Here is a 9507-nt window from a genome sequence, read left to right as displayed (position 1 = left end):
AATCTATAATTTTGTTAAAAGGCATATATTGTCTGTTATGAAAATGTAAGCATTGTGGAAATGTGTTTACTGACTGTAAATTGTGTGAAAATGTCATGAAATGTTTGAAGGGTATGGCCACAAAAGTGTGATGCATTGGCAATTGTGTGAAGAGTTTTGAAAATGTGTCATATGGCCGGACGCACGCTTGTTAGCAACTGAAAAAAACTGTAATGAAAGAGAAGAAAGTCAAAAGGTACGTTGTCATTTATGTCTTTTTTAAACACTTGGCCGTAATCTTTTACCTTATTATAGCGACATAACTCCGCTGCTCTTCTATAATAAAGTAAAATATTATGGCCAAGTGTTTAAAAAAGACATAAATGACAACGTACCTTTTGACTTTCTTCTCTTTCATTAATATGGTAGATCTCCCATAGTCAGTCCCCTATCCCACAGGCCGAGACCGCCTAGTGGCCTGGCGAACTTCCGTTGTGTTTTGAAGTTTGCAGCGTTTCTCTCTTGCATGTGTTTTGATGTTTGCAGCATTTTTCTGTTGCATGTGTTTTCATGTTTGCAGCGTTTCTCTCTTGCATGTGTTTTGATGTTTGCAGCACGTTTGCACGTGTCGGCCACCGTACATATCAATGCAGAAGCAGAGGTTTTTATACTGTATCTAAGGTTTGGAATATTGTTTTTGCTATTGTGGGATGTTGTGTGTTAACATTCGTAAATAATACAAAAAGAATCCATAATTTTGTTGGGGGGTATAGCTTGTCTGTTAAGGAAATGTGTTTGACTGCATATTGTGTGGAAACGACATGAAATGTGTGAATGTTATGGCCACAAAATACCGATGCTGTGCTAATTGTGTTTAGAGTTTTGAAAATGTGACAACTGTTTGGACAGACGTTTGTTAGCGAATGAAAAAAACTGTAATAAAAATGAATGAGCATACTAACAACTATTGTTATGTATCAGCAGTAGAACTCAAAACTGATACAGCTGCCTTCTAGCCTTCTAAAAGAAATGGAAGGAATATCATTTACACCAGTCATTAACAACAGTTATACCATCGTATGTTCCCAAACCAGTAAACATGATTTAGAAAATGGATCACAATTTTCTGTAATAACTCATCCTGCAAATACAGATGGCCTGGTCTGCTCTTTCTATTTCTGACATCATGTGAGGACTTCGTCTCTCACAGTGAGCCCCCAGGCCAGCAGAGAGCTAGACTAAAATCAAGTGTGACATAATGGGACTTAATGACTGCAGCCCACTCTGATGCTACACATGCATTACCTCTTCACCGTGTTAGCCTCTTGTTTTCATTTCATCTGCCTTCTCTGGCCCTGTTTATCATGACTACTGTTCATATGGCAGTGTTATTTATGTGGAGTCTGTCCATCCAGCTGAAATACACCCTTAGTTACTGGCTGCAAATGTTCAACCATGTTTGTATCGCGCTGCTCTGCAAATATCTCAATTAATACAGTGTAGATTGATTGTGGATGACAAGAAATGCAGTACATTAAGATTAACAAACAGGCAGCAACTTATCAGTGATAAGTACTCAGGAAAAAGGTAACTTTGTAAGTTCTCCTATGAATAGAAGTGGATGACTTATGGTTCTGTCAAGCCTTGTTAATTAAACCATAAAGCAATATACTCATATAAGAACATGAAAACATAAGCTATAACTAATGAAATAGTTAAAAAAGGACACATGATTATTACCTGCTATATAAATATTTATACTGAAATCTCAGTAACGTCGTGTTAATGGTACATTTAAACAAGGAAATCCACAAGAGGAAATCCTGTTTGAATTTTAAACAAATGTTTATCTAAAGGAGTAGTCCAACATTAAGAGCTAATATTCAGATTTCTTTATCTGTCATTATCAGTAAATATTTGATAGAATAGAAAAAAAGATAAATAGAAAAAAAGGAAGGAATAATGAGGCTGAATAAGAATAAACAAGGCTACAACAAGGGTACTAAAATAAATGTTCCATACACACTCACATGCATGCGTCAACACTCATACACACAATATGTAAACATAAAAATTAAAATTAAAATTACACTTGGTCATGATTGGTAAATGATGACATGAGGTTAACATTGCACGTGAAAAATGTAAACATAAAATTGTTTCCACTTTCCACTGTGCAGTGGTAAAAGGACTGCAGTAGGTGTTGGTACAGATTGACCTTCCTAAGTGGATGGAAATGCAGTCTTTGTTGTGACTTCCTGAGCAGACAGTTGGTTTATCCATGTGAGGTCCTAAGAAATGTGTAATCCTAAGAATTTGTATGAAGACACTCGTTCTGCAAACGTCACAATGAAGTTGGTGTGGCTGGGTGTACAGTCATAAGTATAAAGGGAGTACAGGAGAGGGCTCAGATTGTAGCCTTGTGGGAATTCTGTAGCCAGAGACAGAGAGGAGGAGTGATGGCCCGGGGCAATGTTCCCTCTAATTTTTCATGTGTCTGGGCAAACACACAAGCTCCCTGAGCACACTGAGGACCACTGTGAGCAACATCAGATGTGCACGCTGTGGCCACACATCAGTATCACACCTGTTCAAAACCTTGGATCATAGCAAGTTACATGGCTTATTAAAAGAATCAAATCCCAGCAGCAATTATTTTCATTAGTTTACTTTTAATACAAGTGATTTGGCCCACTTAATTGAATACCGGCGGTGTTTACGGAATTATGTCGTAGAATCCCAGCGTTCTAAACCATTTTTTGACAGTCACAGCATATTATGTGATAGGGCCACTGAAACATGTTATGGCTCGTTTGAAAGCTGAGACTTTAAACTCTTTGTGGGTCAAAACTGCGTGTCTCTAGGTGCCGCCATTAGCGAGCTATCCTTAGCTAAACCAAGGCGGGTATCCACCAAAATCAACAACAAACTGAGATATCGGGGCTTTTGTGAAACGTGCGCTCTTTCAGCCTGTCGCACTTTAGATACTTACATATTCGGGTCAGAGGATTTAAGTCGTGTCGCATGTTGCAAAGCTAACCTGGGGGGTATTACTAGCTGGCTTAGCGGAAAGCCTGGCTTATTTCGCTACTTCTGGCTAAAGTTAGAGAGAGTTCCGTTCCATAAAGGTGGCTTATTTGAACTCCCGCTGAGTAACCATGGTAGTTTATGCTGCTGAACTAGCCTGGTCGCAGGCAGGCTAAAGTTGAAGCTTAGCTTAGCTGCAACTCAAAAAATGTCCGACCGGCTGAAACGGACTCCGGAAAGAAATGTTCACCAAGAATTCTGCGCTCCCGCAACTCATGTCTTGTCTAAAAAACGAAGCAAAAACTGTGGTTATCATATCACCACTTTCACTGTCTCGAAAAATCAATCAGTCGGTGCCAGTGCAACTAAAGAAACGCAACTATACACACGTATTGAGCATGAAATTAAATGAGAGAGAACATGGTATTCATTAAAACTAATCAATACCTAACAAACATCCGATCTACACCCAGCAGAAAATTCTATCGGACATGTCCTTTGCCGCAGAAGTTCTCAAACCTCAATAAGTTGAAGGTGAAACCGCATATCAGAGGATGTCACTCCACGATGCAGTGCTTTGAAATGCTATAAGGCAACAGAACTGAATACAAACAGACTCAGAAAAATGGGGGACAGGTAATAATGTTAATGATACAAATCATTGAAAGCTCCTTTCAAAACAGTCAAGGACACTGTACAAACAAGATATTAGATAAAACGTAGGAATTAAAACATCATACCATATTAAAAATACACAGAACGGAGCAATCACTGTAGGTAAGCAAAGTTAAACGGATGGGTTTTGAGTTTAGACTTGAACAGAGGGAGAGTGTCATTATTGCGAATTGGGGGGGGGGGGGGGGGAGAGATTTAAACATTGTCACATTGTCCAGGCCCATGCTGGACCCGTGGAGGCTGACTATGTAAACCGAACATTTTTCCATATCCTAAATGTATAGGTACACTTGGGGATAATTGTCCATAGACTCTGAACTGGATTTCTCATTTTGAAAAATACCACATCAACCCCTTTGAGTAATGCTGAGCAATGTTACATTTATGCCCTGTGAAAGCTCATCATTGACTCCTATCCTCCGTGCATACAGATGATCTGTGATGGAGGTCATTTCATTTCCAACATTGAGGCTAAATGGCCGGGATCAGTGCATGATTCTCGGATCTTCCGAGCATCCTCACTGGCACAGAGGTTTGCACAAGGCGCGAGAATTTTACTTACCCGAAGGAGTGTACTTTTGAAGTAAGGTGTAGCATAGGCAGAATTTTGGTAATGTAATGAGAGGTCAGGTGTAGAGGTCATCTTAAGGAATTTAAAGTGCTCGTCATACTTTATTATAGATAGCCATATAAGGCACATATTGCATCAAATTGCCAAGTCTTAACACATGTATATCCATCCAACATTTCTCTTATTCTGCAGGAGAGTTCAATGGTGTCCTGCTTGGGGACAGAGGCTATGCATGCTGGCCATACCTCCTCACGCCATATCCTGATCCAGGAACAAGGGCATGCACATGCTAAAACAAGGGCACGGATAGAAATGACCTTTGGCCAAATTAAATACAGGTTCATTGCTTAAACTTCTCAGGCACCATGGCTGACTTCTGACAGAGCCATCTTAAATTAATAGTATACTTCATATTTTATACATTTTGTCTTGTGGACAACTTTTCAGGCTCAAGTCTTTTCTTCGTTGAGTCCCCCAAAAAGAGCATTAAACATCTGCAGCTCATCCAGAACGCTGCTGCTGGAGTTTTAACCCGGACTAAGAGATCTGAACACATCACAGCAGCTTTAAAATCTTTACTCTGGCTTCCAGTCAGTCACAGAATAGATTTTAAAAGCCTGCTGATGGTTTACAATCTGTGACATGTTCAGAGAATATAAAGCCAGCAGAGCTCTTAGATCCAAGGACTCAGGTCCCCTGGTCCAGTCTAGAGTCCAGACTAAACATGGAGAAGCAGCATTTAGCTGTTATGCTGCAAACAAGTGGAACAAACTGCCAGTGGAGATTAAACTTTCACCAAATGGAGACATTTTTAAATCCAGGTTAAAAACATTTCTGTTCTCATGTGTCTATGCATGAAATCTGCACGCTGTCTTTTAATTTATCTAAACTGTTGCTTGTTTTTAAATTCATTTAAATGATTTTATTTGTTTCTCTTTTAAACAGATGATTTATAACTTTCCACATGTTAGGTCATGGCACCCCACTGTGAATATAAATGTAAAAAACATATTGCTAACACGTTGCATGAACCGTACAATAATGACAAGTTTGAGTTCAAGTTGAGTTGAATTGTTTAATTATTTTTACATGTTTCTCAAGCTGTGGAGAGAAAACAGAATTAAATACAGTTCACAACACCAAATTCTCCTTTATCTGAATTTATACTAACATCCCTCTCCAGTTTCATGATCTCTGGCTTGATCTTTTTTATTTTCAGTTTCTTCCATATCTCTCTTTATTGGACAAACACATTTCTTCAAAGGCTACTTACCACTCTGAAATATTTTCCTGTACTTTACCTTCACTTGCTGACAGGTACGCTTTTGGCTGTTAAGATTGATCCTGTTGAGATGTAACAGTGAAAAATGAATATGTGGGTCTCACACTCACGATATTATAGTCACAAAGTATGATGATGCGTGTCGATTATTGGGTTATTAATAAAGTGAGCAGGGCCAGTAGGCCTATATTTGTGCTGTACGTCACATACAGAGACAATTCAGCATTTTTTATGTAAACAAATTATAACACAAAGAGGAGAGCATAAATACATGAGGACAGTAAAATAAATGTCTAACAATTGACAATGGTATGAAACTTTCATAACTTACGCATTTAGTCTGTCTGCAGTTGTTTGCCATGACGTTTCTTCGCTTTATTGACCGCAGCTGTATTACCATTTCTGGTGATGACACTTTTAAAATCCTCATACAGCTCCATAAGCATTATTTGTTCAGCTGCCGAAAAAATAACAGCGCTTCTCGCTCTCATTTTCACACAGATCTCGGTTTTTCCACCATCCACTTGTCAGGGCTTCTTACGTTGCTCGTGCACTTGCAACAAGCTAGGCTATGTAAGCCTCGCTTGGATTAGCTTCAACGAGATGCAGCTGGAATGGCTTCGGGGAACGACTTGAGGCTTAATTGGGAGATGGCGCGTGTCTTCTTCTCCTTCTTGTTGTTTGTTTATATTACTTTACCGCCACCCTCTGGAAACCGACATGTGCGATTGGACAAAATGCGGAAATGCACAACAATCAATGCAGCGTTATCAAAATTGTTCTTGAGTTAACGCAAAGCCATTGGCGTAATGATCAAAATGTCCAGATGATGGCACCAGTTTTTGACTGCCATCTATGTCAGTTCTGTTCATCACATAATTACAAAAATCACACAGAATGTGCAATGTATAGATTCAGAATCCATAAAAAAACCCCGTAAAAACGTATTTTTACCATTTGGGAGCCAACGCATGGGCAGTAAAAACGTAGTTTTACGTGACTTGGGAGTCAATGTATTAAAAAAGAAAAAGACAAAAATCTTGTTGTTCATGAGATGTGTTGTATGTTATATATGGGAGTCATGCTTTGGCCATGGGAAGAGTCATGCTTGCAGCATGCATGTTTTGAAGAGTAGACCTTTCTCACTCAAAAAAGAAAAAAATATCAGCCAGTTTCACTGCTTGTTCTTCTGTTTGCACATACTCAGACAGCCATTCCATCCTAAAAGAACCGCATTTCTTTTTTACTTTGGCTTGGTGAGTGGATGTGTCGCTGGCGCTGCGGGGTTGCGTCTCTTAACTCCGCCACACTGTAGTTAGCTAGCTAACCTGCATGGCGTATGGGCAGGGCACATAATGCAAGCACTATCAATGCTCTGATTGGCTGAACACCTGTCACTCATTGCGTTACATTGAAAAATGGTACAGAAAAACATTACGCCTGGTATTAGATATTAATTAGTACGTTTATGGTGAATTTTATTTTATGCGCTGCATAGATTTTCTTGTGCGCTGAGAATGTGCGAGCAGTGCGCGATTGCGCAGGCGCACAGCTTAGAGGGAACATTGGCGGGGGGCCCATTCGAGCTGACTGTTGCAGGTTGGTCTTAGTCCCAAGTCCACAGTCAGATTTTGTGGTGTAGGCCAAGATCTAGCATCTTCTGAAACAGGAACCGGAACATCTTAAAAGCAGAATTGTAATCCATAAATAACAGCCTTGCATATGTTCCTGATTTTTCTAGGTGGATAAGTATACTGTGTAGTGTGTTGGTGATGGCATCATGTGTTGATCTATTTGGTCTGTATGCAAATTGGTGGGTGTTCAATTCAATTCAATTAATTTTTATTTATATTCAAATTCAATTCAATTCAAATTCAAAAATACTTTATTTATCCCAGAGGGAAATTAAATGTTGATGTAACTCAATTAAATCAAGGAGATGTTATAGATGCTGATGGCTGTGGGCAGGAAAGATTTCTTGTAGCGGTCCGTTTAGCGCCAAATACAACAAATGTCATCTCAAGGCACTTAGATAATAAAGTCCAATTCAAGCCAATTGGAATTCAATTAATTGTAATCATAATTATTCATAAAATAATCCAATTCGTTCATATAGAGCCAATTCAAAAACAATTTCCTAGCTAAGGAAACCAACAGATTGCACTGTAACACCATTCAAAGGATATCTATTGGAACAGGGAAACACGAGTTAATGAGCACAATAATGTCACATATACATAAAGAGAGTAAAGTGAGGAAAGGTGTGACAGATGAGGCCCCCCAGCAGTCTAGGCCTATAGCAGCTTAACGATGGGATGTTTCAGGATCACCTGAGCCATCCCTAACTATAAACTTTATCAAAAAGGAAAGTTTTAAGCCTGGTCTTAAAAGTGGAAAGGCTGTCTGCTTCCCGGACATTTACTGGCAGCTTATTCCACAAGAGAGGGGCCTGATAACTGAAGGCTCTGCCTCCCATTCTACTTTTAGAAACTCTGGGAACCTCAAGTAAACCTGCAGTTTGGGAACGAAGTGCTCTGTTAGGAAAATATCTTACAATGAGATCTTTAAGATATGCTGGAGCTCGGTCATTAAGAGCTTTATATGTGAGGAGAAGAATCTTAAATTCTATCCTGAATTTAACAGGGAGCCAATGAAGAGAAGCTAAAACTGGAGAAATATGATCTCTCCTGTTAGTTCTCATCAAAACTCTGGCTGCAGCATTTTGGATCAACTGAAGGCTTTTCAGAGAATATGTAGGAAAGCCCAATAATAAAGAATTACAGTAGTCCAATCTTGAAGTAACAAATGCATGGACTAGTTTTTCTGCATCACTCTGAGACAGGATGTTCCTGATTTTAACAATATTACAAAGATGAAAGAAGGCAGTCCAAGAAACCTTGGAAGATGGTTCGGGAAGATCTTGATTGGTTTGGAGGTGGTGAAAGTGTCCATGCAACTTTTAATGTACAAAAGCACAGAGGAGGTGTATGTATTAATGTCACTGTCCTTAAATATATTCCAACAGTTTGTTCGAAACAGTCCTGCAGCGGTTCAGATCCTCGGTTCAGGTTTTACTGAGTATAATTACTTACTTAATATAATTACTTACGTCTTATTAAGAGGAAGAAAAGCTAACTATTCATGTGTACTAAACTAGCATTCAATTATGGCACCAACAAAAGTTAAAAATGAAAGATTCAGAGTATTTCATCAACCATTTCAAGTGTCATTAAATGCCACGCTGTGTATTGTCAATATGTTTGCACCCTCCGAGAAGAGGTCACTTTTAATGAAAATGCTTGATTCTCTATGTATTGCTCCATGATTCTTGCCATCTTTATCTAACAAGAACAACACAAAATTTGCCTCATTAAAAGAGTTCCCTCAGGGCTGATTGTCAGCCATCACCACCTGTTGCATTCAACCTTGCTCCCTGCAGATGTTAATTTCAGTGTTATTGACAGTGGAAGGGAAATAGCCTACTGCAATGGGAATTGATACTTCTAAACCCCAATTCCCTATTCCCTTACCCACAAACCAACCCACTCACAACATCACTGCGTCTTTCTCCTTGTTATTCGCTTGTAAGAAAAAATGATGAAAGCAGCAAACCTGGCGGGAGCCTGACAGTCTCAGGAGGTAGATTACCAACATGGCAGTAGGTAATCAACCTCCCATTCAGCTTGGCAGCCTCTCATTCATGCAATCTGTGGAAGGAATGTGAAAAAGCTGCTGAGGGATAAGAACACAAGGCTTCTGATGTATGCTGAATGGAAGGAGGGTGTAAAAAGATTCCAATCCAAGGAATGTAAATATGATTACAGCTGGTACACTATTGTGGGACATTTCACTGTCAAATGCAAATGAGTATGATGAAAGCATTGTGACACACACTGAAAGATTTACAAATTCCCTGCTGCTTTAGAACGGTCCCAACGATCTGATATGGTATAAATTTATTATGAATCTTAAC

The sequence above is a fragment of the Odontesthes bonariensis genome, chromosome 20 (genome assembly GCF_027942865.1).
Source record: "Odontesthes bonariensis isolate fOdoBon6 chromosome 20, fOdoBon6.hap1, whole genome shotgun sequence".
Lineage (NCBI taxonomy): Eukaryota > Metazoa > Chordata > Actinopteri > Atheriniformes > Atherinopsidae > Odontesthes > Odontesthes bonariensis.
Note: the sequence above shows the minus strand (reverse complement) of the source record.